This window comes from Tachyglossus aculeatus, chromosome 3, assembly GCF_015852505.1.
Source record: "Tachyglossus aculeatus isolate mTacAcu1 chromosome 3, mTacAcu1.pri, whole genome shotgun sequence".
NCBI classification, from domain to species: domain Eukaryota; kingdom Metazoa; phylum Chordata; class Mammalia; order Monotremata; family Tachyglossidae; genus Tachyglossus; species Tachyglossus aculeatus.
In genome coordinates, this window is record NC_052068.1 from 44,256,659 (window position 1) to 44,268,807 (window position 12,149).

Here is a 12,149-nt window from a genome sequence, read left to right on the forward strand (position 1 = left end):
CTCCTCAAGAGCCTTCAATGGCTTCCTATCCATCTCCGCATCAAACAGAAACTCCTTACCATTGGTTTTAAGCACTCAATCATCTTGCCCCATCCTCCTTCGCCTCACTAATCCCTTAATCCAGCCCAGCCCACACAGTCATTTCCTCTAAATTTACTCTCTGTGCCTCATTCTTATGTATCTCACCCCCAGCCCCTTTCCCACATCCTCCCCCTAGCCTGGAACTCCAACCCCTCCATATAAACCATGACACCACTCTCTCCAGATTCAAAACATTACTATGCACATCAATCTGTGACATTTGGACATTTGATATTCACCCCACCCCCAAATCATTTATGTTCATATCTTTAAATTATATATTGTAAATTAATTATATTCACGTCGGTCTCCCTCTCTAGACTCTAAGTCCGTTATGGGCAGGGAACGTGTCTGCTAATTCTGTTGTATTGTAACAATAATAATAATGATGGCATTTATTAAGCGCTTATCATGTGCAAAGCACTGTTCTAAGCGCTGAGGAGGTTACAAGTTTGTCCCACATGGGGCTCACAGTCTTAATCCCCATTTTACAGATGAGGGAACTGAGGCACAGAGAAGTTAAGTGACTTGCCCAAAGTCACACAGCTGACAATTGGCGGAGCTGGGGTTTGAACCCATGACCTCTGACTCCAAAGCCCATGCTCTTTTCCACTGAGCCACGTTGTACTCTCCCGAGCTCTTAGTACAGTGCTCCGCATCTGGTAAACTCTCAATAAATACAATTGATTGGATTGTTTGTATCAATTGATTGTATCAATCAATCAATTGATACAATTGATTGTATCAACCAACCGTGTTGCCCTCTTCCCAGACCATGGTACAGTGCTCTGCATACAGTAAGCCCTCAATAAATACCATCAATTGATTGAATATGGGTCCATTAAAGTTTATGCTGTATTATTTGCAATTCACAGTGAGATATAGAAAAATACTGTAGGAGGCAAAATCAGTCAGAATTAGGAGAGGGCTAGAGAGAAGCTGAGGAGAGGAGAAAGTGAGCCTGTTTCTCATTCAGTGGGAGAAGCAGCAAGGCCTAGTGGAAAGAGCATGGACGTGAGAGTCAGAGAACCTGGGTTTTAATCTTACCTCAGCCACCTGACTGCTGTATGGCCTGGGACAAGTCTTTGATATTCTGTGCCTCAGTTTCCTCATCTGTGAAAGGGAGGTTCAATTCCTGTTCTCTGTCCTACTTAGACCGTGAGCCCTCTGAGGGACAGGGACTGCATCCAACATGATTAGCTTCTACCCGCCTCAGGATTTGGTACTGTGCCTAGCACATAGTAAGCATTCAACAAATAACAAAATTATTATGATGATTATTTCCTGTCTGCTGCTGGCACAGTCCAGGAATGCTACTGCTGGGTAGACTGCATGCTGAGCTCCTTTGGGAATTCATAAGAGGTTCGGCCAAGGAGCCTGGAGAGGGACATTCAAATCCTGTACCAAATTTCCTGAAACTGGAAGAAACGGTCCACAAGCAAACATGAACAGGTATCCAAGCCAGCTTTTAGGAGCCACACAAACTGCAGTGGGAAAGTTATTATTGTAATATTTCTTTGAATGTACAGTTTTACACTTATGTTTTTCCTCCTTTTTTAGGATTTATTTTTCCTTTATCAATCAACAGTTTTACAATTGAGACTATGTGACTAAAGGCCACAGGTGATGGAGACTGCCCATTTCTGTAATGATATTTTGGGACCACCCCATGGAAAGGCACAGCTACTTCTTTTCCCCAAATTGCTCTATCCCTGAATCCCTCTCTGCTCCTAGAACCTGATCCATTCCATCCATTTTATTTTATTTTGTTAATATGTTTGGTTTTGTTCTCTGTCTCCCCCTCTTAGACTGTGAGCCCACTGTTGGGTAGGGACTGTATATGTTGCCAACTTGTACTTCCCAAGCACTTAGTACAGTGCTCTGCACACAGTAAGCGCTCAATAAATACAATTGATGATGATGATTTTAAGGCTGGAAGGTGGTTAGAAACTACTTGGAAGTATTCTTTGTAACAAAGGATCCATGAAAAAATAAATTATATTCCTAAAGAAATTTTATTATATTTTCTGAAATGGCTTCCACTGTGCTTATACATTATTTTAAAGTCTAAGTTAACTACATGCTACAAGAAAAAATTTGCATAAGAATATTTTGTTTTTTCATCGATATACCTAATTAGGGATGTCTTATCCTATCAATCTAATTAACAGAAGTCTCAAGAAATGATGAAATATTTCATAAGCCTAGAGAAGCAGCATAACCTGGTGGAAAGAGCATGGACCTGAGAGTTGGACTTGGGTTCTAATCCCACTCTGTCAGTTGCTTGGTTTGTGATCTTGGCAAATCACTTACATTCTCTACGCCTCATTTTCCTCATTTGTAGAATGGGGATTCCTTGCCTGTTCTCCTGTGTACACTGAAAGTCTCATGGGGATGGGGACTGTATCAGCCCTGAATAACTTTTAACTACCCCAGTGCTTGGAGCAGTGCTTGATAAATAACAATAATAATAACAATAACAGTAATGATAATAAACTAACAATAAAAATACTACTACCAAAACTAATTTTATTAGATTATTGCTTTTAAGAGGCTTTTTAGAAGTCTGATTTCCCCTTGGAATTAAGAAACTTAAGTGTGATTCTACCAAAACATCTGCTAAAACCTTTTAGAGAAAATGCCCATCAGCTGAGGAGACTGAGGCATAAGAGGCTAAGCAACTTGACCCAAATCAGAGCAAGCCAGTGATACAGCTGGAATTCAAATCTAGGGCTCCTGATTCTCATACTCAACTTCCTAGTCCACCTGACCAGACACTGCAATAATAATAATAATAATAATAATATAACAGTGCAAAGCACTGTTCTAAATTCTGGGGGGATACAAAGTGATCAGGTTGTCCCACATGGGGCTCCCAGTCTTAATCCCCATTTTCCAGTTGAGGTAACCAAGGCTCAGAGAAGTGGAGCAACTTGCCCAAGGCCACACAGCAGACATGTGGCAGAGCTGGGATTAGAACCCATGACCTCTGACTCCCAAACCTGTACTCTTACCACTGAACCACACTGCTTCTCTAACCTGAATGACTCCTGCTATCCTTGTCATGTAGTGTCTTGGGATTCACTGTAGCAAAGGCTTTCTATGAAGTCGTGGCCTAGTGGAAAGAGTCTGGGCTTGGGAGTCAGAGGCCATAGGTTCTAATTCTTACTCGCTTGTCAGCTGTATGACCTTGGGCAAGTCATTTCACTTCTCTGTGCTTCAGTTACCTCATCTGTAAAATGGGAACTGAGTCTGTGAACCCCATGTGGGACAACCTGATCAACTTCTATCTACCCCAGTGCTTGGAACAGTGCTTGGCACATAGTAAGCGCTTAACAAATACCGACATTATTATTCAGCACTTAGAACAGTGCTTGGCACACGGTAAGCACTTAACAAATGCCATCATTATTATTTGTTACTTTTCTATTGATCGGAGTAACAATAATTTAAAGTTAACCAAACCCAGTTGGTTCTTGAGGCGGAGGCTGGAGATTTTCAAGGAATTTTCTTTACCCTCTTTTGCCTCTCAGGTGAGAAAAAAATAAAGAGTTCTAGAACCAAACTTTACTTTTAATATTAATAATAATAATAATGATGACATTTGTTAAGCACTTACTATGTGCCAGGCATTTTGCTCTCATCACCTGTTAATGGGCCACTGAAGAAGCTCTCCCTGAGCTGAGGTTGCTGTCTGAATTGACTGATTGAATATGTTAACAATACAGCACTACACTGTTCACTACAGGGAAATGGTTCTATCAATCTCTAAACAGGCATAGTGGATAGAGCATGATCCTGGGAGTCAGAAGGTCATGAGTTCTAGCTCCCATACCTGTCTGCTGTGTGATCTTGGGCAAGTCACTTCACTTCTCTGTAGCTCAGTTCCCTCATCTGTAAAATGGGGATTGAGACTGGGAGCTCCATGTGGAACAGGCATTGTGTCCAACACAATTTGCTTGCATCCACCCCATTGTTTACCTGGCATACAGAAAGCACTTTAAGAAATACCTTCCCTTCTCCACAGCACCTGTATATATGTATATATGTTTTTACATATTTATTACTTTATTTATTTATTTATTTTACTCGTACATATCTATTCTATTTACTTTATTTCGATAGTATGTTTGGTTTTGTTCTCTGTCTCCCCCTTCTAGACTGTGAGCCCACTGTTGGGTAGGGACTGTCTCTATATGTTGCCAACTTGTACTTCCCAAGCACTTAGTACAGTGCTCTGCACATTGTAAGCACTCAATACAACTGATTGATTGATTGATTACCACAATTATTATTAGAACAACATTCTAAGGTCTCAAGTCTTGAAAAAAAAATACGTGATGAGGGTTGTACAGTTTCTTTCATCCATATTAGCTAAGATTATATTGCAACCTCTTAAAAGCAACTAATACTGGATTCATTTCTAATTTGGAAGGTGGAGGCTGTGCAAGGGGAAGGGTCTCATATAATAACAATTCTTCAACCTTGACATGTGGGAGATCATTTTTTCCTTGCCACGTAGATATGTCTTATTAGCAGGCGTATTTCATCAAATAGAAGTATAAATGTAAAGGAAAATAACTGTCACCTTATGGTGCCGACTTGTACTTCCCAAGGGCTTAGTACAGTACTCTGCACATAGTAAGTGCTCAATAAATATGATTGAATGAATGAGTCTATTTAAAATTTTTCAAATGACTATCATCTGTAGAGCAAAGCAGAGCATAAGAAATATATTTGAAACATAAACAGAGGACTCATCTTCATCCTGGAAATGGTTCTGTGGTTGGAAATTTAAAATGTCAGGTAAGAGTCACCTCAAAGTATGAAGAAAACATAGAATCACAGAAAGATCATCATCATCATCAATCGCATTTTTTGAGCGCTTACTATGTGCAGAGCACTGTAGTAAGCACTTGGGAAGTACAAATTGGCAACATATAGAGACAGTCCCTACCCAACAATGGACTCACAGTCTAAAAGGGGGAGACACAACAAACCACAAGGTATGGATGTCAAATGAAAGAAAGAAAAATCCTGAATCCCAACAAGGTTGAGGTTTACATTTCTCTTCTCTCCTGCTCACTAGTGGAATGTTTCCCAAACACATAAATCCCTAAAACAGCAGAATTTTGATGACAACAGAGAAATTAAGGAATGCTGGAAGTTTGATCTAGGTTCATGTTTGTGCCTGTGAGGCCGTGCTAGGTATCAGGGAACAATCCTTTTAATGTCATTTTGTCATCAGTTCCAACCGAGATAACTCTTAGATTCTGAAGTAATTTCTTTGATTTGTGTGTCTCCTTTGTTCAGAAGGTATTTTACCTTTAAAGGAATGTATTACTTTAAAATTCCCTTCTTCAACTTTATAGCCTAATCTTCTACTGTCCTGCTAACTAATAATTCCTTTAAGATGTATCAACTATAGTGATTTTCCATTTCTTCCTGGACCATGGAATGTGTCTTGGTCAAAACACTGCCATTTGGTTTTTAGTTCTATTCCTTGGAAATCATTTGTCTCATAAAATACAGCCTGGAGCATTTGTGCACAAGCATAAATCAAAGATGCACACCTTTTAAATTAAACTATTTTACTTATTTTGTACTGTATTGCTTTGGCACTTCCTGTTGTAATTTGTAGTTTTGTTGTCTTCAATGGATGTTATTTTACTACTTATTTTATTTCAATGTTTCACATAAGGTTTTGAAAAAAGAGCCATTTATGAAAGTGGAATTATTTACTATAGAACAGAGTGAATCAATCAATCATATTTATTGAGCACTTACTGTGTGCAGAGCACTGTACTAAGCGCTTGGGAAGTACAAGTTGGCAACATATAGAGACAGTCCCTACCCAACAGTGGGCTCACAGTCTAAAAGGGGGAGACAGAGAACAAATCAATTTTCTGGAATTCGTAATTGTTTAGAAACAAAATACAGTGGAGGCATGGCAGTCCAACAGGATTTCAGCTCTCTTCATAATAGTTTGAGTTTTTTGTGTTTTTTTTTCCAATTCTAAGAAATTTAGGTTTCCTTTAAGCTAGGAAAATGAAATCACCAGAAGACTACAACATGCTTTCATATTTGGCAATATTTGAAATGTCATCAATGTGAAAAAGAAAAACAAAAAGTTGGCAGAACCTATCACATCATTAGAAAGTTTTTGCTTCAATCAGATTTTCTGCTTCAGGGTCAAAGTGGTCTATAAACTGTACCCACAAAAACCATAATCAATTAATCAACCATTAAATGGCATTTACTGAGCACATACTCTGCAGACCATTGTACTGGGTGCTTCCGAGTGTACAATTCAGCAGAGTTGTTGGCATGATCTCTTATCCCAAAGAATTTACAATACAGTGGGGTTATTTTCATTTCAATTCAAGCCAATGAACTTTTAATCTGAATAACAATACTCAGACTTTGAATTTGCAATGGGCCTTTGGTTTTTCAAGGCCCTTTTAGTGTAGTTCCATCTCAGGGAGAAGAAGAAAAAGAACTAATGTTAGAGAAGCAGAGTGGACTAGGGGAAGTGCATGGACCTCGGAGTCAGAGGACACAGGTTCTAATCCTAGTTCTGTCGCTTGTCTACTATATGGCCTTGGTCAAGTTACTTAACTTCTCTGTGCCTCAGTTTCCTCATCTGCAAAATGGAAATTAAGACAGTAAGCCCCATGTGGGACATGGACTGTGCCTGACTTGATCATCTTGCTTCTACCCCAGAGCTTAGTGTAGTGCCATTAAAAGGGCTTTTTGGCAAATCTCTGCAACAAGGCTCCTCTTTACCTCCTTTAGCTATTATAAAGTATTCAGGAAGCTCTGATTATTTCTATTCAGAAGCCCTATGCAAACCAGGGCTTTGCAGTTAATGCTGGCTCAGTCTGCCCATCTAAGCTGTTTGCAAGCAAAAAGCCCTGAGCAAAAATCACCTGTAACCCATTTAAAAAAAAGTCACATCCAGACATAAACACATTGCACTCTGCCCTAACACTGCATCATTCAAAAATACTTGTACGATTCGGGCATTGCACTACCTTCCCCAAACCTGCAACCCTGCACCACCATCAGTAAGAGAATAATGTGGCACCCAATACTCTTTCTTAATCATATTACCCTGCCTTATATTCAGTAATAAAATTTAAGTTTTCCCAGGGTTACAAACTGTAAACCATATTGCATTCTCAGAATCTAGGAAAACCAGATTCTTGTTTCCAGCTACGATTCCAATATTATCAGGAGTGGTTCCTGATTACCTTGAACACTGTGGTTCAGTGTTCATTCTGAAAAGGCAAACTCAGATTGAGTCTATAATAAAGTTCACATAGGCATATATTTCAGCCTTAAGAAACATTGTCTAATTGAATTCCAAGATCAGAGACAGCATGATTGCTAATTAGAAAGTAAATAGAGGCTACTAGCTCAGTTATATCCTCTAATACTTATTCCCTCAGGCCCAGACCAAAATATACCATAAATCATTAAAGAATGAGTCAATAAACTCATTAACAAATAAACCACTCAGTTCTCAAGGCTGCACCTTGAGCAGTTTGGCTAAGCAGGTTTTTCCCGTTTAGATATCATTTCGATTTTATTTACAAATCTCAAAGAAGATTTTTACATGAAAAAGTAGAAAATGCAGTAACTTCAAAGAGATGTAACTCTTATTAAGGTGGGTGACCTTATGTCATCCAAGAGAAACCAGGAACAGCCTAGATAAACAAGGAGAAAAGGATTCTGTAATGGAGTAGAACGGACCCAAAAATAGAGATTCCCATATTCCATGAAAGGACCATGACTCTGGGTTGGCAGAGCAACCTTCCTGGAACTAATACAATGTTCATATCATGTGAATTATGAGTCCATGAAAATAAAAACGGTCAATTTTAAAAGCTTTCAATACTTTTATTCAGTTCTTTTGGAATAATGTTTTCATTTTGTTCTGAATTCAATATTGTCAGTGAGTGATTAAACATTCTTGAGGCAGCACATGCTTACCTAAATGGAACCTGATATAATGTGGAAAGATGTAGTTGTGCACATGCAGATGACACAGCTCAATCCTTAACTCATGGTTCCTCAGGGAAATAGCTCCAGGGTTATAAGAGAACTAAGTGTACATAAGTGCTTAGAGCAGTGCTCTGCACACAGGAGTGCCTCCAAAATATCTCACAAGCCTGCAAACTTGGTGTCATCCTCAACTCCGCTCTCTCGTTCACCCCTCACATCCAAGGCATCACCAACTCCTGCCGGTCTCAGCTCCGCAACATTGCCAAGATCTGCCCTTTCCTCTCCATCCAGACCACTACCCTGTTCGTTCAAGCGCTCATCCTATCCCGTCTGGACTACTGTATCAGCCTCCTCTCCGATCTCCCATCCTCTTGTCTCTCCCCACGTCCATCCATACTTCACACCGCTGCCCGGATTTTCTTTGTGCAGAAATGCTCTGGGCACGTTACTCCCCTCCTCAAAAATCTCCAGTGGCTACCAATCAACCTACGCATCAGGCAGAAACTCCTCACCCTTGGCTTCAAGGCTGTCCATCACCTCGCCCCCTCCTTTCTCTCCTTCTCCAGCCCATCCCGCCCCCTCCACTCCTCTGCCGCTAATCTCCTCACCGTGCCTCATTCTCACCTGCCCCACCGTCGACCCCCGGCCCACGTCCTCCCCCTGGCCTGGAATGCCCTCCCTCTGTCCATCCGCCAAGCTAGCTCTCTTCCTCCCTTCAAGGCCCTACTGAAAGCTCACCTCCTCCAGGAGGCCTTCCCAGACTGAGCCCTCTTCCTCTCCCCCTCCTCGTCCCCCTTGCCTTACCTCCTTCCCTTCCCCACAGCACCTGTATATATGTATATATATATATATATATATATATATGTATATATATATATGTACATATTTATTACTCTATTTATTTTACTTGTGCATATCTATTCTATTTATTTTATTTTGTTAATATGTTTGGTTTAGTTCTCTGTCTCCCCCTTCTAGACTGTGAGCCCACTGTTGGGTAGGGACCGTCTCTATATGTTGCCAACTTGTACTTCCCAAGCGCTTAGTACAGTGCTCTGCACACAGCAAGTGCTCAATAAATAGGATTGATTGATTGATCGATTGACCTAAGCCATTTCTAGTTGCCAGCAAGAATCTGGGAGTGGGATGATTTTTTTTTTTTTTTACATGTAATGTACCCATGAGAAATTGCATAGACTTAAATGGGGTCTGATGGACAAACATTCTACCAACTCTGTAATATTGTACTCTCCCAAGAGCTTAGTACAGTGTTCTGCACATAGTAAAGCAGCATTTGCAGGATGGGAGAGTTTTTTAACCTTACTGAAAGTCTGAACTTTACCCAGAAGCAGAAACTTAACTATTCCAGGTAATTCCTAGGAGCAAGTTGACTGCACACCATTGTGTTATAGTTTGTGTAGTTTGCACTTTCATGACTTGCAGGAGTGCTTGGATGTCCAAAGTTTCTGACAGTTATTGGGAAACAGACTTACTATTGCATGCCTTTTCTTTCAGTGTTTTGACTCACTATTTAAAATGTTTACCTTTTTCTTCCCTTTCAAGATTATCAATCAATTAATCGTATTTATTGAGTACTTGAGTACTATGTGCAGATCTATGTATTAAGCACTTGGGAGAGTGCAATACAAAAGAGTTGGTAGATTCTGCCCACTACGAACTCACAGTCTAAAGGGGATTATTTGTTAATTTTTCTATTCACTTCTAAACATTTCTCTAATTGATTTTTACAAACTTTGCCATAACCCTGTCCCTTACATGTCATCAATTGATTATGATTACTTCTTGATTACTTCTCTGCCTAACAGTTATTTTCTTTCCCATTAATCTTCAATACTTGTTTTACATACATTTGCAAAGTTCTATTTTTAATTTTCTCCACTTCTCAATTCTTTATTTTCAGATAACAGTAGTAGTTATAGTAGTAGTTGATATCAATACTATTAATATTGATATTAAGAGTACTATAAAAGATATTAGATAATAATGATGTCATTTATTAAGCACTTACTACATGCAAAGCACTATTCTAAGCACTGGGGAGGTTGTCCCATGAGGAGCTCACAGTCTTAATCCCCATTTTACAGATTAGGGAACTGAGACACAGAGAAGTTAAGTGACACTTCTTCTCTATCCTAGAGAAGTATCTGGTAAAGGTATCTAGTAGAGATACTCGAGAAGCAGCATGGCTCAGTGGAAAAAGCATGGGCTTGGGAGTCAGAGGTCATGGGTTCTAATCCTGACTCCAGCACTTGACAGCTGTGTGACTTTGGGCAAGTCACTTAACTTCTCTGTGCCTCAGTTTCCTCATCTTTAAAGATGTGGGACAACCTTGATTACCTTGTATCCCCCCCAGTGCTTAGAACAGTGCTTGGCACATAGCACTTAGCAAATACCAACATTATTATTACATTCTATGAGCACTTTTGCAAGGACCTTTGTACCGAGCACCAGAAAGTGCAAAGGTATTAATTTGCTAACACTGCCAAACCCCTCTTCTAAATTAGGTACATGTTGAAAAGGGATTTTAGCACAAATTGCTGGAAGAATCCCATTGTTTGCATCTTCGTAGTGAAAACAGGCTCTTTATTCCTAGTCTTTGCTTCCTATCTGTTGGACTTCAAGAAAATTGATCCTAAACTACATCATTGATTCTAGTGACTCCCAGCATAATTTTGTGGAGTTCCATTTCTGTAGATGGGAATTACATTGCTCATCTCCATATCCTCTATCACAGCAGCTATTTGTAAAGATAGATTACATAATCTGGTTAGAAATGATAAGTTTTCTCCCAAGTCATTCAGAATGCTTGGATGAACAGAATTTGGTTCCAGTGATTTGTTTACATCTAGTTTAAGTTGGTTTAAGGCATTTTGTCAAATAACCACAATTTGATCAAGTTATCCACAAACACAATTGGTGTGCAGAGATCAATCTCATTTTTACCCCATCACTGTTAGGTAGATCAATTGACTCAGTCAGCCAATTGACTAAATCAATTGATTGATTGATATCTTGCAACCTTGGTCTTAAACCTCCTTGAATTTGACCTGACTATCAGTAGGAAAGATTGCTTGAACCAAGTCCAGAATGGGCTCAACAAAAACCTCAATGCTGATGAAATCCACACCTATGAAGATGAGTCAGGGAAATTCAAAGCTGAAACCAGCTGAGCTCAGACCAGTTCATTTGGGAAGACCAAGGAAACACTGGCCCAGAGATATCTGAAAAGCTTCTGTAGAAACATCCCAAACTCTTCTTGAGCTTCCCAATGCCTCTCACCGAAATGCTACATTCCACCCACCCAAAGCAGTCTATCACTTCCTTCCTTCAAACTGCCCACTTAAGTATTTGTGACTTCTTCCAGGGCACACCTAGTGACTGGTACACTGCCCCTTAGAAAAGAGACCATATCCTGTACATTTGGGCACCTCCCTATATCCTTTATGTTAGTATTAGAAAAACTGATCCACTGATGTAAGGAAAATTCCAACACAATCCTCCAACATAACTAGTCCCAATTCACTTGCAGGTGGAGAATTCCTGCAAGTCTGTTTAGAAGAATAATAGAGAAACCATTGTTGCTGTCATACACAACCAAAGAAGGCCTTTGTTGGGGATGTCTTTCCCTATTTTTGTTACCAAGAATTCCTTGTCAAGTCTCCTGAATATTAAGGTGAAAAGAAATCTGGTCTACTGTGCTAATTCAATGGGCTTCCTGAGGCCTCTCAGTGGCCTGGAAAATTATTGCTAGTGATTCAAAAATGACTCTCCTGCAAAGTGTTATTCCTGAGAGGAAATAGTGGTAGTGGATGTCTGGTGAATATCAGAAGTAACTTAAATGGGAAATGACAACTACTGGACTAGGAAATAAAATTCGGGGTTGGAGACACAACTTTTTGGACTTTGGCTATGGCACAGCCGCTGTTTTGTTCGATAACTTTGATCACTTTGGAGTGAGATCCTAAGCCTGGAAAGAGAATTATTACCCAGAAACTATGGGAATAAAATATATCCGGATAAAATATTCTTGTTCTCTTTCT